The sequence below is a fragment of the Pongo pygmaeus genome, chromosome 5, assembly GCF_028885625.2.
Source record: "Pongo pygmaeus isolate AG05252 chromosome 5, NHGRI_mPonPyg2-v2.0_pri, whole genome shotgun sequence".
Lineage (NCBI taxonomy): Eukaryota > Metazoa > Chordata > Mammalia > Primates > Hominidae > Pongo > Pongo pygmaeus.
This window is the reverse complement of record NC_072378.2, coordinates 20,071,347-20,088,646: the sequence shown is the minus strand read 5'-3', so window position 1 is coordinate 20,088,646 and position 17,300 is coordinate 20,071,347. Positions and strand designations below refer to the sequence as shown.

The 17,300-nt window shown below is 42.8% G+C and overlaps 1 long non-coding RNA gene across 5 annotated transcripts in view; it reads left to right on the top strand.

Moving 5' to 3' along the window:
- Nucleotides 1-17,300, top strand: part of LOC129038578 (uncharacterized) — a 53,969-nt gene that overhangs the window by 26,778 nt on the left and 9,891 nt on the right. For 3 of the 5 annotated variants that reach the window (XR_010126577.1, XR_008503178.2, XR_010126578.1), the window contains one exon: nucleotides 3,060-5,654. This is a non-coding gene — a long non-coding RNA (uncharacterized LOC129038578). Of the gene's footprint in view, nucleotides 1-3,059; nucleotides 5,655-13,030; nucleotides 13,183-16,886; nucleotides 17,013-17,300 lie in introns of those variants that run through there. The other 2 variants (XR_010126579.1, XR_010126580.1) reach the window with 2 other exon arrangements.

The window sequence follows — 17,300 nt, the reverse complement described above, 5'->3', positions numbered from 1 at the left end:
GTCTGTGATGCTTTGTTACAGCAGCTGTAGGCAACCAATACGTGGGGTCAGCAATTTAAACCAGGGAAATACTGACGTTGCTCTCCCAGAACATTGCTGGAGCCTCATAACTGGTCCTGCTTCCAGCGTGGCATCACGCCCTGCCTCTACTCTATTCTCAGCAATGCAGCTGGAGCAATGCCTTTGAAACATAGGTTGGGCCACAGTGGTCCTTCAGTGGATGCTCTCTCCCGCCTTTCCTGTACACCACTACATTCCCAGCACCTAGAATGGAGCCAGAGCATGGTGGTTCCTCAGTATGTGCTGTTAATGAAGGAATTGACTCTCTTAACGCCACAAAAGCTGGTGTCAGCAAAATGAAGAAAGTTAAAAATCATCCTAATTTCCTATTCCTACTGCAGTAGTTCTCCCTTATCCACAGGGCATATGTTCCAAGACCCCCAGTGTATGACTGCAACCTCCAATAGTACCAAATTCTCTATATACTATGTTTTTTTGAATCTGATAACCAAGAGGGCTTCTAAATGTGTAACGAGCAGGGAGCATCTCCAACGTGGATGGGCTGGACAAAGGGAGGATTCACGTTTCAGGTGGGATGGTGCAGGATGGTGTGAGATTTCATCACACTGCTCAGGACAGTGTGCAACTTAAAACTTATGATTTGTTTATTTCTGGAATTTTTCATTTAATATTTTCAGGCTACAGGTGATCTCAGGTAACTGAAACCGTGGAAAGTGAAACCGCAGATCAGCGGGGACTATGGTATTTGGAAATAGTTAACGATATCTTTGTGGTGAATAGTCTTCCAGACATGATTCTAGGCATATATAAATACTAACAAGATAATATTTTAGCATCACTATTGTACCGTTTTGTTTTTTGTTTTATAGCTTGGACCTTTTTCCAGGTTGGCCCTAGATATTCATCAGACTTGGGAAAACTTAGGATTTTTTAAAAGAAGTTACACAAAGAGAAAGAATAAGGCCATTTCCAGCTTCTGGCATACAAAATAGATTAGAAGGCAACACAGTAAACACGGTAGGGTCTAGAGAGAGCATTTCCCAAGTAACTTGATCCTCTCTCTTCCATCTCTCAAGGGCCTAACCTAGAGGAATCTGCTTATCACAAGACTTGCCACTTGTAAGCAAAAGGAGGGTAGGATGTAGGGAAAGTAAAGGAAGACCTCTTTTTTTCCAGCTCTAGATGAGGGTGAGAAGGAAACTGAGGGAGAGAGAGGGCGTCCATCCTGGGGTTCCGGGCACAGGCCCTGTGACAGGGAGGTGTGTTTCATAAGGGAGGGTAATGTGGAAGGCAGAGGAGGTGACTCTTAGGACTCTGGGAAGAAGTCCCCTCTCAACATGTCCTAACCCCAGTTTGAACACAGCTGCACCATCTCGAAGGTGAGCACAGTCAGGCCAGGGGAAGCCTGAGGTTGTTTCTTGATTTCCTCAAGTTCTATGTGGGGTGGATGATGGATGGAGGCCCAGAGGGCCTGCTTTGGGAGTTTCTCAAGGTGAAGCCCAATGACTCGGCTACAAAGCTGGGTGAGCCCCTGGGCCTGCAGACTGGATGGGGAGCTTGAAAGAGATCTGGGGTCTGAGTCTTGTGAAGCCCAGGCAAACCTGAATCAATCAGGAAGGAGCTCCCACTCTGGGCAAGCTGAGAAAGAGACCAATGGCCACAGAAGTTAGCTGAGGGACAAAGGACACTGCCCCAGGCACCAGAGACTACTCAAAAGACCATCAAAGACCTGGCTCTTCCCTCCACCAAACACAGAGTTCTCAGCTCGCACGCCTGGGCAACATCTAGGGAAGAGAAGTGGGTAAAGAGAGTATATTAGTAAGGGTTCTCCAGAGAAATAGAACCAATAAAAGCACTGTATAAGGAGAGTCATTATAAAGAATTGGCTTACATGGTTATGGAGGCTAAGAAGTCTTAAGATGTGTAGTTGGCAAGCTGGAGACCCAGGAGAGCTGATAGCTGAGTTTCAGTCTGAGGCTAAAAGCCTGAGAAGCTGATCGTGGAAATTCCAGGCCAAGTGTGACTCTGAAGGCATGAGAAGACCAATGTCCAGCTCCAAGACAGACAGAAAGACAGTGAATTCTCCCTTACTCAGCCTTTTTGTTCCATTCAAGCCTTCCACAGGTTGGATGAAGCTCACCCAAATTGGGGAGGGCAATTTGCTTTGCTCAATCTCCCAATGTAAATGTGAATCTCATCCAGAAACACCCTCACAGACTCACCCATCATAATGATTAACCAAACGTCTGGGCACCCTGTAGCCAAGTCAAGTTGACACAAAATTAACCAGCATAAGAAGCCATGTAGAAACTGGGAAGCTTTCCTAAAAGAGACAGAGTATTAGTGAAAGGACCACTTACATGGTCAGATTGGATTAAGCTTAATCAAAATTAGAAATTTTGTTTTCTGTGTGTTTGTTTTTTGCTTTCTACTAACTGCTGAATGGGAGATTATGAGAGGGAATGGAGAGACACCAAGAAAAAACCTTACATTTTCTCTGCTTATTCAGCCATGGATAAATATATGGAAACACATTATATCTGTTCTGTAATCTGCTTTTTTGACCATGCAAATATACATCATAGACAGCTTTCTGGATTAATAAATATAGATCTCCATGAAAATTATCTTAAATATATCCTTGGTATTCCATTGTCTATAAATGTCAAAATGTAGACACTCAGACCCCTATTGATGGACATTTGTTATTTTTAATTAAGTAGACACAATTCACTCCAGAAAGCTTTCGGAGACTTTCAGTTATAACTACAGCTTGGTTTTCTTTTTTTCATATATGGAGAAAAATAAATTGTATTTATTCTTTGGATATGGGAGTGTGGGGGAATAAAAAAAAGGAGAATATGAATTTGACAGGGAGCTTGTAAATGGCTGTGGGATGTTCAGAGATGGGGTCCATGCACGCCCTGTACATGCCTGGCTACTTGTCCCTGCCCAACCGTGACCACACCGGCAAGATGACAGAGCAGGTGGTGATTATTCATGCCTCTCAGAAAACTGTATTCACCTGCTCTGCACAGGGTCTCCACTCGGTGCTTGCCATTGCGGACTTCCATGTGCTCTCCAGGGGCCAACAGACAGGAAGAGGATAAAGCTGAACGGACAGCATGCTTCCGCCTTCCTGCCGAGATAATGAACTGAAGGAGGCAGAGAAGCTGGGGCCACCTGAAGGACGACCAGCAGCCCTATCTAAACCGTCCAGAGCGCAGGCTGCCATGGGCGAGCTGTTTATCGACAGCCACATGTTCCCGATTGCAGGCTACTGCATGGCTACAATTAGACTTTTTGACTGATGGCCAGTTTAATGAGCCTATTTACAGAGGGTCATTCAACATAGCAATTACACCTATAAATCTATTTGCAGCAGGACTCGAATAACCTTCTGCACACAGCCTTGTATAAAACTGCTGTCTGATTAATTAACATTAATTTCCCCGCCGTATGGAACCAGCTGCAGTTGGTGTAAATGCTTCCAGCTCCTCTCGGCAGGCCCCCTGTGAATGGCAGGGGTTCTCATGGTGGGGGTAACGTTTCACGGGCTGGGAGGGAGGGAAGGGCCGGGAGTTGTGTTGTTGCTGTTCCAAAGAAACGCTTAGTTTTTCTTCCATCCCTCTGTTCTTTCTCTGGTCCTGTTTGATTGATGTTTCAGGGCAGTGTCATATATAGGGGGCAAAATTCAATTAATTGGATATGAAATATTTATAACCCTGCTGTATGTGTCTATCAGAAAAGAGCCCTTAATAGATCTTCTCATTAGCATGAGCTGGTGACTCATTTCTCCGCTTTCACAGTCATTCAGAATTAAAATCCAATTAATCTAATATCCCTGTGAATGTTATTAAATTATTGGAAAAACTGCATTCAGGAGATAGGGTGAGGGGAAGGAGCCGGCCTGGTGGGTTCTCATTTCCTCTCTGCAAAGCACACAATGCCAGGGGGACCAGCCCCTCTTCCTTTGGGCGCTCAGCTTCCCGCTTTTGGGTTGTGTCTACACTTGGCAAATAAAGCACCGGATTGTGAATCAGGGACTCTCAGCTGCCAATGCTAACACTGCCAAAGCTAATAACACAACAACAACAACAACAACAGAAGCAGCAGCAGCATCAACAAAACCCAGAACACCGGTTTCTGAAACCAGCAAAGTATTTGCAAAATGCAAGATTGTAATTAAGTGAAAAGGTAAGATTTGCACTGTTTTAAGCAGCTCTAAAAGAAATGAGTCTCTTTAAGGTGGAAGCAGCTTTAAGAAGGAAGACTGAATTGGAAGCTCCCAGGCTCCATGCAATTCTAGAATGCTGTGATTTTATGAATTCTTAGTCTGAGGACCCTGTGAAAAAGTCAGGAAGAACAGTCTATGATTTTACAGAAGTGATGAGTTGAACAAAAAGCTAAAGGCTCCTTGTATTTGGAAAAACAGGGACCATTGCTATCATTATTAACAAATGTTTGCATCACAGGGCATTTCCTTTGTCCAGTGGTACATGGAGACACTTGAAATTTTTTGCATTTTTTTGGAAAGGGAGAGAGAAAAAATTATGGCAATTATGGTAAGCAGTGTCCTGAAGTTCTGCCGATCAACTGATATTATGACGTTGTGGCCCATAATTTGGAGGTCACCAACTCTAGACTTTAGTTATGACCATGACATAAGGATTCTAGAAACTCCTGAGAGGGCTCTTAAATCCCTCTCTCCTTGCAGAATCCGACACTGAAGTTGGACCAACATTGACTGAGTTCCTACTGTATGTCCGGGACTGTGCCAGGAGCAAGGGGTTACAGTGCTATGGATTACATAAACATTTATAAACGGAAATGCTCCCCAAAGAATGTGATGATGAAAAAGACTTGGCTCCTGGCTTTGAGAGGCTTCTAAGTATGTAAACTGATAATTTAAAATATGATGGGCTGTCTCACTGCAAAGCAATGATAAATGCATGAGGTGCTGGATATGCTAACTACTCTGATTTAATCATTATACAACGCATGTATGTATTGAAACATCAAACTTTACCCATAAAATGTGTAATTACGATGTGTCAATTTAAAACAATTTAAGAAATAGAATGGTTTGAAACGCTTTGCTACTGGAGCATAGCAGGGTGATGGAGGGGTGTCAGGGAGATCTTCCTGGGACACGTACACTGACTCTGGGGTGTAATGGGGCTGTGTTCCTGGGCGGGCTTAGACTGTTTCTGTAATTATGACAGCTTTCTCCTTCTTGCTGTAGTTTTGTCTTTTCAAGAATGTCCTATGAATATTTGATATGATTTGGATGTCGTCCCCTCAAAACCTCATGTTGAAGTGCAATCCGCAGTGTTAAAATTGGAGACTGGTGGGCAGTGTTTGGGTCACAGGGGCGGATCCCTCATGGCTTGGTGCTGTCTTTGCGATAGTGAGTTCTCCCGAGATCTGGTTGAAGAAAAATGTGTGGCACCTCCCTTCTCCCTCTCTCTCTTCCTCCCACTCTTGCCATGTAAGACACCAGCTCCCCTTTCATCTTCTGCCATGATTGTAAGCTTCCTGAGGCCTCCCCAGAAGCTGAGCAGGTGCTGCCACCATGCTTCCTGTAGCATTGCAGAACCATGAACCAATAAAACCTCTTTTCTTTATAAATTACCCAGTCTCAGGTATTTCTTCATGGCAACGTGAGAACAGCCTAACACAATATTATACTGTACATAACCTGAGACTGACTTCCTTTACTCAGAATGATGCCTTTGAGACTCATCCAAGCTGCTGTGCATGTCAATGGTTTGTTTCTTTTGCTTAGTGAAGAGAATTCCACGGCATGGATGTTTTTCTGTATATCCATTCACCTGTTAGACATTCAGGCTGTTTCCCATTTCGGCAGCTGTGAATAGAGCTGTTCCAAATATTTATGGACATGCTTTTGTATGGGCATGTTTTCATTACTGTTGGGCAAATACCCAGAGGTGGGATTGCTGAGTTGTGTGGCAAACGTGTGTGTACCATTATAAGAAACTGCCAATCTCTTCCAAAGTGGATGTACTTTTTCCATTTCCTCCAAAAGTGTATGAGCGTTCTGGTTGCCTCCCATCCTCACTAGCATTTGATGTTGTCAATATTTTACATTTTAGCTTCTTTACTAGGTTGAGCTATTTCATCACGGTTTTTATTTGAAATTGTCTAGTAGTCCATAATGTGCTTATTTGCCATCCTTATATGCTCCTTATATGCTCTTTGGTGAAGTGTCTGTTTATGTTATGTGTATATATATATTATATATATAAAATTATAATTATATGTTATATAATATACATACACATTGAATAATGTGAATGTACTACTTATTTGAAAATTAAAATTTAAAAGTGGCTGCCCTGTTCCCAAGGTTTCAAGGCCTATTTCCCTGTTCAGGGAGGAGGTCTTGGCATGGCAAATCACTTCATGATGATTCCTCTTTCCCCATTTTGAAAAAGGGAGTGATAATCTTTATACCACTGACCCAGAGATTGCCCTCATGGGTAGGTCAGCGATAAGGAGATTTCAAGACCTTCCATGGTCCAGAGTGGTTAGTTGAAGAGCTAATACTAAAACTGAAATCTTGGGTTCTCAAGTTCTCAAACATTGTCAGGGTAAGAGACCCAGTGAACTTATCTGCTGCTGGTTGTGGTGCCAAAACTCTTAGCAGACAAGTGAAACTTTTGTCTCAAAACATGGAACCATTATTTTGCATATGCATTTCTTAGTGTTAAATTCACAGTTGGCAGAGGTTTAAGTAAACAAACAAGCCTAATATTTTATACCAGGATTACTTTTGGACCAGCCGGAGGACCCTCTCTGGAGCCATTTTTCTTTTATTTTATTGGTGGGAGCCTGGAGTCCTGTTTATTGTGAAACCACTTGGCAGGAAATCTGTCAGTATCACTTAAGTGATGGAAAATGAACTCACAACCTCCCAATGGCTCAACATCAACTTAATTTACATCAGGAAACGTTTTGAACTCTGACTATATGCCCAGCCTGCATTAGGAATATCAAGGTGAGTCTCTGGTCTCAAGAACTCATCTGCAGTCAAATGCCATTTTTTATAGGGCACACTGTAGTGATAACCTAGGAGGTGGAGAGGGGATGCAAATCCCCATTTTATAGAAAAGAAAACAGATCCAGAGAGGTTAAGTAATAACAAGTAGGAAATCTGGGATTTAAACTTAGGTCTGTCTGACTCCATTGCCCATGGTCTTTCCAATACACCAGTGATTTATTTTGCCATCAAATTTTAAAATGCATATTCATATACAATTTTATTTGCCATTTTTTTGGAGGAAATTTGGGCATTAAACTTTAGGTTGCTAAAATACAGGCTATCTAAACAAGTATAAAAGTATAAAATCTCCACCCACCTTGGAATACATTTTAGTGAATTCAATCTTAATATCTTTAATATTTTTAAGCCACAAGCCTATCACATCAAGGCCTTAAATCAAACTAATACAAAGTGGTTAAGCAGCTCCCCACAGAGAATTCATCCCAATGGCCAAGAAACAGTACCATCTGCCTAGTGGACTACTAGTCAGAGAAAGGGTCTGCCTATTGCTAAATCTGTTTTATAGAAAGTATTTTTATAAACTCTTTAAGCCAAAAATTTAATAACCTACGATAGACCTTGCAGCAAAGAGGCAGCGAGTCCTAGTTGCCCAGGAACTTGGTTAAACAAGTCATTGGCAAAAGATGGCACATAGGCAAGAAGTCTCAGGAAGCATTTAAAAGTAGACAATGTCAGAAGGCTGTGTCCTCCACATGAGCAGCCCCAAGGTCAGTTTGCCTACCTCCCTGCTGAAACGGCCAGAATTCAAGAGGCAAAGCATTTGCTCATTCTAGCCACGTCCATGAGACTGACATTTTTCACTACCATCTGAGTTCGATCTCTTTTTAAAGCATGCTAATGGTTTATAAAGGAATCCTAGCAGCTCCAATGTCACATCAGGTTAACAGAGTCTGTGCAGGTTTTGTGATCCATCTCAAACATCCTTCCAAATAACAGAACTGCATAGTTATACAAATAAAATAAAAGAGTAGGTGGCAACGAGGGAGACATTGTGATGTGCTGTAAACATGCTGAATTTTCAGTGGGATGCAGATTTTACAGTCAAGAAATCTGATTAAAAACCCCCTTTTCCTGCCTTAACAATGATGTCCAGGTATGACAACATACTTGACAGATGTCAGCTTCCACTGTTAGCCAGTTTATGAAATAAGGCAACATTTTTATCTTTCTTTAAATTCTTTAACAGAATCTTGCCAGAATGTATCCATAATTTTAGGCATTTCTACATGTAAAAAAATTAGAAGTCCATCCACACTTGAAAAAAACAGGGATGCAAAATTCCCTCATTTTGTCATCGATTTTGAGTGACAATGTAAAAGTTGAGTTTGTGAGTGATGGCGTGTATCTCAGAGAAAGATTATAGCCAATCATCCATGTATAGTGAGGAAAAGTGCATAATTTTTTTAACTGAAATGTTTATTAAATCAATAACCAATATAAACCATCATTCCTAAGGATCCCATTTTGCTTAGTGATTCATATTTTGTGTTGGCAGTAGTAGTTGCTTGAGTAGTTAATGCAGCTCTTTTGGTTTAACTATGTTTCACCACGTTTGTGCTATTTTATGGAGTGCATAAGATCACAAGGAGCTCTTTTATGTAGGAAAACACCTAAGAGGAACCCGTTTATTTGGTGGAAAGAATACAGCAATTTGGTGTGTGTATACTTCACTTCAGACTGCGGAGACTGAGGGCTTCCCCAGTATCCTGGAGAAGGCAACAAGGCATGCCCTGAGATTAATATCTCCATCACAAGTAAAAATAAATGTCATATGTACATGTAGAAAAACAGGGTCCTATTTAGTGGGAGTAGGTAAAGCCGTTATCTTTAAATCTAAACATACAATGGGTTGGGAACTTGGTCTTTTGGGCAAATGCTTATTGAAGTTGAGGACTGATTCAAGTCAATTTGATAAACTTGGCTCTGTTCCAAGCCCGTAACTAGAGAAAAATTTAATAAACTCTTCTTGGATGTATTTCCATGATTTCTTTACCATTTGTATAACTAGTGTCCTCTCTATCCTTCCTCCTTTGTGGACATTGTAATTCATAATCCCACTCCGAACTCCATCAAAGACTTTGGTGTCCACTGGTGAGTGGGCTTTTTCAATGAGGAGACCAGATGGGTCTTCACTTGGCCCCACCCCATTGTACCGGTGTCCTCTCCACCAAGAATGAAACCAGATCAATTTTACAATAAGCCAGATGCCCATAGAACTGAAGCTTGAGAAACGTATATTGGCATAATGAGACACGCCTGCTGCCTGTTGCCCATCTCCTCTTCCTTGCCCCTCTTGCTTTCCTCCTCAATTATATAAACCCCTAACTTCAGTCGGGGAAAGAGACGGATTTGAGGCTTGTCTCTGGTCTCTCCAGCTGATGTTACCCGTAATAAAGCCTTCTTCCTTGGCAATACTCATTGCCTCAGTGATTGGCTTTCTGTGCAGCAAACAACACGACCTAGGCTAAACCCCTGGCATTCAGTAACAAGAACAGAGCGTTCCCCTCTCAGTAGATAGGGAATTTAATGGTGATCTGTCACGCTGATGCCCAGAGATCAGGATATCTTCATGCAGAGAGGCATTGTTTGGGAGAGTTTCTTAAACATCTGTGGCTAATACTCTTTAAGAGCCTCCTGTTCCCCAAGAGTCAAGAAAGAAAAAAACAACAACAAAAAGAAAAAGCTGATATGTCCTTAAGCATCACTTTTACAACAAATACTAAGTCTTCAATACAGGAAAACACTGTTTAGGAGAAAAGGTGTTAGGATGGCAAGAAACAGATACTTAATGTTATTGTACTTAATTGATAATTAAGGGACATTGTGCCCAATGCGATAGAGAAGGCAAGCAAACAACCTTTGTGTGACACATAGGAGGTCAGCATGGTGGGCTAGCTCCGGGCACCCCACTGAGGGGTGTCTCTGGGGTACCTTACATGAGGACAGGTTTTCACATCCACTGGGACTTCTGCCTGGTTCTTCTTGCTGAAGCCAGAATGTCAGGGCTGCCTTTCTCCCAACTTTGAGAATCCTTGAGCAGGTACGTTTTCCTCTTTTGCCAACTGAACCCCTTCTAACCTTCTTTGGAATAGCTTGGCCTCTCTGGGTGTCTGTCCTGCTCTTCAACTCACACACACAAAAACTGGTTTGAAAATCATCTGGCCTGCCTCAGCTCGTTTTGCCCTGCTCTTCTGGTTGATATATCTCTCTGCTTGAGGAGGTGGTTTCCTTCCTGCTCTCAACCACAGTCAGGACTTCTACCTACAACTGAGGCATAGTGTGAGTTTAACTCTCTAGTTTAACAATGCTCTGCAGAATTAGCTTGTCATTTAAAAATGCCTCTTGTGGCCAGGTGTGGTGGCATGCACCTGTAGTCCCAGCTATTTGGGAGGTTGAGGTGAGAGGATCGCTTGAGGCCGGGAGTTTGAGACCAGCCTGGGCAACATAGTGAGACCCCATCCCTACAAAAAATAAAATATAAATCACCCAGGTGTGGTGGCATGTGCCTGTAGTCCCAGCTACTCAGGAGGTTGAGGTGGGAGGACCACTTGAGCTACGGAGTTCAAGGTTGCAGTGAGCTATAATTGTACCACTGCACTCCAGCCTGGGTGGGAGCAAGACACTGTCTTTAAAAAAAAAAAAATCCTCTGGTGATCTGCTTTTCATACTATTTACAGGCCTTAATTGACACTATTATGGAGCCTTATATTTTAAAAATTACTTTTATGGTTCATTTGATACAAAGATTAATAAAAAAGGCTTTTCCCTTATAAATACAACACACTAATCTGTAATGTGTAAAAAGGAGGATCATACTAAATGTGTTTCTTCACAACCTGCTCTTTAACATGGGGATATATATATGTTTTGCCCATGTTATTAGGTGTATTAGCTATCTGTTGCTGCATAACAAATTAGCCCAAAGCTTAGCAGCTTTTATACAACCAACATTTGGTATCGCCCACAGTTTCTGAAGGTCAGAAACACTTGAGCTGGGTGATTCTGGCTCATGGTTTCTCACAAGGCTGCAGTCATCTGAAAATTGACTGGGGCTGAAGTGTTTGCTTCAAGCTCACTCACAATGTCTCTGTTTGTTGCCAGGTGGGTTTCATCAAAGGGCTGCTTCAAGACATGGCAGCTGGCTTCCCCCAGAGTGAGTGATTGGAGAGAGCAAAACTGCAATGTCTTTTATAACCTAATCTCAGAAGTGGCATACCATCACTTCTGGCATGTTCTATTGGTCACAGTGCTCTATGGGTCACTAATATTAGTACAGTATGGGGAGGAGGGCTACACAATGAGTGGGGATTGTTGGTGGCCGTGTTGAAGTCCGGCTACCACTCTGAGTGTGTGTGTGTGTGTGTGTGTGTGTGTGTGAGTGCATATATTTCATCTGTAATTACTTTGGCCCAAAGATCTCCCCTCACCCTTACCCCTCTTTAGTACACACAGCATATAGGGCTGGACCAGCTTTTGCCATTCCAGCCTCTGCTCTTCTTTTCCCCCTTCACATTTCAACCTGCACTTGAGTTTTGCAGAATGACCTGTACTCTCACCCTTAGGCTACTGCATTTTCTGCACATACCTCCTTCATCTACCTTCAGTCTAGGCATCAGGTCCTCTTAGAAACCTCTCTTGAACCCCCAGTCTAAATTAGCTACCCCTCCTAAGTGTTCTCATGGCACCCTGTTCTTCTTCTGCCAAACACTTTTATGTGGAATTTTAGAATCATGTTGATATGCCTGTCTCTGCTTCTTGAGCATGGGGTCTGGTGATTTATTAATGGACTTAGGATCATGCTAGTCCATACTCCATGGTCAACAACTTTTGCTGGGAGAATAAGTAAATGAATGAACACATTATGAAGTGCCTCAGGGCTTTGTGATTCATGAGAGATTGGCTGATAAGACTTTTGTTTCGCCATCACTGCTACCCCCACCACCACTAACATCATCATCATCATCATCACCATCACTATAGTTTTGTTGTTATCTCCCCAGTGAGCTCCAACCTATCCAGAGCTCTGCTGTGTGAGCTTTTCCAGATCCACAGCGTGCCAGCCAGCATTGCAATCAAGTTTTGTTTTCATTATGCAGGCTTCCTGTGAAGTTTTAAATTAATTTTAATCCTCTCCTCACTTTTAAGGCCTCTAAAAAGAGCTGTATTCCCGCCTTCCTTGGTAAACTGGGGCCTATCCCATTTCCCTAGGACGGCTTTCATTCTGGCGAGGGCTGCGTGCTCCCACACCCCTGCACCACTCCGTGCCAGGGCAGCGGGCTTCCAGACTTCCAAGCTGTGGGCGGCCCTCCACCTGGGCTCTGGGGAAGCATGCCCAGTCCATGAGAGCCACGCCAACACCCACCTGGGTCTGATGGATCCTCAGCTTTTTAAAATTCACTCCACAACATGCACTATTTTTTGTTTTATTGTTTGCATTTACCACTGTTAAAAGTAGACAATATGAAAACAATTATTCTGCAGAGCGTTACACATTTCTAACAGCCTTCCTGAAATGTTTGGTCTGAAGCTACTTCTATGGTTGTGAGAAATATGTGTAGTACCTTTTTTTCCTCCTTTCTTGATAGAGATTTCCATTTTCTTGTTGAGAATGGGTTAGAATTTATTCACAGACCCACTCAGGAAAATGAATATAAAGAAGTGGAAGTTACTCTCATAATCTCTATTATTTATTTAGTGCTTGCTAGTTCCAAGCTTGGCATTAAGTATTTTCACATACTTGGTGTCATTAGAGCCTCACGACAACCCTATGTAGCAGATACTATTAACCTCATTTTGCAGAGGTTCAGAGAGTTTAAATAATTTGCTCAAGATCACAGAGCTGGCCGTGCTGAGATGGGGTCTTTTGTCCTCTGATTCTAAAGCTCACTCTCTTGTCACTACCCAAAGCTGTCTCTTTTCCAGCGATTTCCAACTGCCAATCTGCATGAATGTCTTGGTTGCCTGAAGATGAATTTGTCCACCGAGAGTGAAGAGTTTAGTGATTTGAGAAGCTGTGGAAAGTAAACGAAATGAGATACGGTGCCCATTCTGCTGCTGGGCTTTTAAAGACAGAGGTGAGCAAAGCAGGTTGGCTGTTTTGGGCTTAGAGCCGAGCCTTCTGGGGCTGTCCCTGGGAAGAACATTGCTGTGTTGTGGGGTAGAGCTTAGTGATGGCATGGTGCAGAGACAGGGCCTTAGGGGAGCTGTCTCAAAACCACTTCCTCCTCCAGGGTTCCTTCCCTGTGGGAGCCATTCTACTTCACCACCCATGGGGAACCTCTCTCTGTATTTTTTCCCCAACACTATTTCTAGGATCCAGATACTAGTAGGTGCCGGGCAGGGATAGATGTCATGCTGGCTGATGCTGCTAACTGGATAAACTGTGTGGAGCCTCAGTTTCCCCCACTTCGTTGTCAGCAGGCCTTTTAGAACAGGAAGAAATTTGGTGGTCTCTCTAGGAACCACGGCCAGGTTCCCACTGTTAGACACACACATAAGGGTCTCAGATTCATCTCAGGCTTGGGCCTCCCATGTGGTAGCCGAGCCATCAGGCTGGCTGTGAAATGCCTTATTTTATTTTCTGCCTAACATCAGGCTGCAAATGAAAATACCTTTTCAACCCTAGTATTATTACCCCTATGGATGGCACCTTTAATGTGCGCTATTCATTGTTATAATGGCCGCACCTGTGTAGCACACGCACACTGGAACTGCAGCAGCTGTGGACTGTAATTGCAAAACATTATTTTCTGTTTCTCTCTGAAAGCTTTTGTGCATGTGCGCGTGTGTGTTATCTGTGTCCGTGTGTTTGTTTCATCTATAATGACTCTGGCCCAAAGATTCCCCATCCCTACCCCTCTTTTTAAACATAAAACTAAATGTAAATACACTTATTTCTAAATGCACATTTCAGTGAAAGTCAGATGCAACCCCCCATCCCTCCCCTACACACTCAGTAATGAGACTTCAGAGAGCTACTTCGGAGCGTGTGGTCTGTGGAAAGGTTCATGCAATCGCCGCTGCTGGGCGCAGTGGTCTTTATGCGCGCTGGCACACAGGCTTTCCCATGATTAATGCATTTGTTCCTTGATATTCAGCCCCTGCAGGACAGAGAATCAATTTAGCACTCACAGGCCCAGATTATCACCAGTACCAAAGACATTTCTGCACCAGGGGCTTCCCCATTCAAAACAAAAAGATTTCTTTTTTTCTTTTCCTTTTTTTCTTTTTTTTTAGAGACAGAGTCTTGCTCTGTCGCCCAGGCTGGAGTGCAGTGGTGCGATCTCGGCTCCCCGCAACCTCCGCCTCCCGGGTTCAAGCAATTCTGCTGCCTCAGCTTCCCGAGTAACTGGGATTATAGGCGCTCACCACCATGCCCGGCTAATTTTTGTATTTTTAGTAAAGACGGGGTTTCACCATGTTGGCCAAGCTGGTCCCAAACTCCTGACCTCAGGTGATCCACCTGCCTCGGCCTCCCAAAGTGCCGGGATTGCAGGTGCGAGACACTGCTCCCGGCCCAAACAAGATTTCCAAGAAGAATGTGTTTTTTTCTATTTTCCTCCATTGGTTCTCATGTCTGGTGGATGAGGAAAAGCACTGTCTGCGGTTTGGTCAAAACACTTGGCTTTTCTCCTTTCCGTGCACTTCTTTCATTTGCAGAGATGCCATGTAGCCCGCTGCAGCAATGACTGTGGGGGAAACCAAGGCAACGGTCTAGCACAGAATTGAGTTAACACCTTTGATCGTGCAGTAGGTCTCCTGGTCAGCCACCTGAAGGGCTAGAGAACAGAAGACAAGGCTATCAGCAGTGTTAGGGACATGCCACAAGTTGGGGCTTCACCACCGAATTTCCCACCTGCGAAAACATGGATGAGGTAGACAGGGCTGTCAATTTCATCAGCCACATCCTCAGAAAAACGAATAGAGCTTCTCTGAGAAGTACTGCAGCCTTCCTCTAAGCCCTTGGTGAGATCCTGAGTGAAGAGGGACATTGGGTTTATTGCACATTTAAACGGCGCTGAGAAGATCAAGTAATGCGGTCCTCATCCAGCAGAGCAACGAACTTCGTCGTCTTGCAGACTCCTCCACGTTGGAGACGCAAACCTCAGGCCCAAGCACGGGGAAGACGCTCAGTACTAAGTGGGCAGGCGCCTTCTTTGCACAATGCATAGCTGTTCACATAAAGCTTGTCCACCTTAACTGCCTTGTTTTATTGAAAACATTGGTAATGAGAATTGACTGATGGGAAGGGCCCATTATGGTAAAGAAATGTGAGCATTTTACAAATTCTCAGGATATGAGTACAGGTGTCTTCGTTTATGAATGCTCAAAATATTACTGATGACCTTAAAATACATTGAAAAAAATCAAATTCAAGACTATTTGGTTAGATGAATTTGAACCTATTATTAAAAGAGAGAAGTGGTAATTAAAAAAAAAAATGAAAAGAGAAAACCTGGTTGAGAATCTACCCACCATTCTTCAAACCCTGTAAGAGTTAAGAAGTCCATGAATGAGATTTTTTTAAATCTGGTAAACTTTGTCAGTGTGATTATTTCTCTCTTGAAGAATCTGCTTAATTGGCAAAGTGGGCTTTCTGTTTTGTTAGGCATATGATTAGTGCTTTTATAGTGACTTGATTTTTTGAGACTATCAGTGCTGTGCAGGTAGAATAATAGAAAAGTCACAGCAAAATTATTTATTAACTCATGTAAATGAGTTTATAAATAAGCTGGAGAGCAGGGTTGTGGTGAATGCTTACTGAGCTTTTGTCCAGAAGGTGGCAACATTTCCTTAAGAATTTGGGAGAAAATGCTGGCTTCAGAAAATGACGATTTATCTTAGGACATTGTGTTCTGTTCTCTTTTCAAAGGTACAGCACAAAATGCACGTCCCCACACCCATGCTCCCTCCTTATTCTCAACAGATTCCAGGGAAAAATCTTGCTGTTTCTTCTCTCTCTCTTTCTCTCTGGAGAGTAAATTTACATTGTTCAGATTTTCAAGCTGAAATGAGTTTATGCTGAAATGAATTTATGTAGCTGAAAATATGAGATTCTTAGTCCCCCCACTTCACTTCATCTCTCAGAAAGGCGGTGTTTTTGGAGAAAAGGGCCCATGTGAAGAGTCACTTACATTTCTAGCAGGTAAATCGGATGCCCACTCATAACCGTGAACATGTCTTACTTTCTGAAAATCCCAGCGAACCTCAAGATGACTATTTGCAGTGATAGTGCTTTGCTACACTGGATTGCGCTCTTGTTTGTTAATGTTTTGTTCATGCAAACATTAAGATTCAGGAGCAAGACAGAAGAGAGTGAGGACACTTGTTTGGGCTGAAGGAGTGAAAATAAAACAATGGATTAGGTTGTCCAGATACGAACATTCCGAATCCTGCATGCAGCCCAGTGTCTTAATAGCAAGTTGGGGAATCCTGTTCAGGAATTGGAAATGTTGGTTTGTTCATCTCTACTCCACCCCATCCCTATAGTCCCCCATTTCCCAGTATATTTTAATTTTGGGAAGGCATGGTGGTTGAAAACACACACATACATATACAAAAATGGGCCTGTTTTAAAGTAACTTTGAAAATTCATTACTTTACCTATCTATGACTTTTGTTTCTGACTAGCATATTTCTTTTCTGGTTCAAAAAGAAAGTTGGAGTCAACTGTTAGAAAATTTGAGTTAATTAAATATTATTTAGTTATCAAAATTGCTCCAAATTACAAAAAAGAATAAAATAACATTTTGTTTGTTTGTTTGTGTTTTTGCGACAGGGTCTTGCTCTGTCGCTCAGGCTGGAGTGCAGCGGTATGACCACAGCTCACGGCAGCTTTGACCTCCCTGGGCTCAAGTGATCCTTCCACCTCAGCCTTCCAAGTAGCTGGGACTACAGGTGAAATGTAATTGGGCTGCTGATTCTTTGTGTTTATGTATAATCTCAGCATCATGCCTTTCATGCTAGAAATGCATTCCTAGTAGATTTCTTACTAGCCGGTCTTGCTGTTCTTACTCGTGTTCTCTCTCTCTCTCTCTCTCACACACACACACACACACACACATACACACACAGTTTCCAGTAGGACATGCACTTCACCTTCTTACCTCTGGCTCAAGTATCCCCATTGCAATCCATAATCCATAATTCATAATCTCCCTTGTGCAGAGAATAGAAAGTGCCTTCTCCAAGG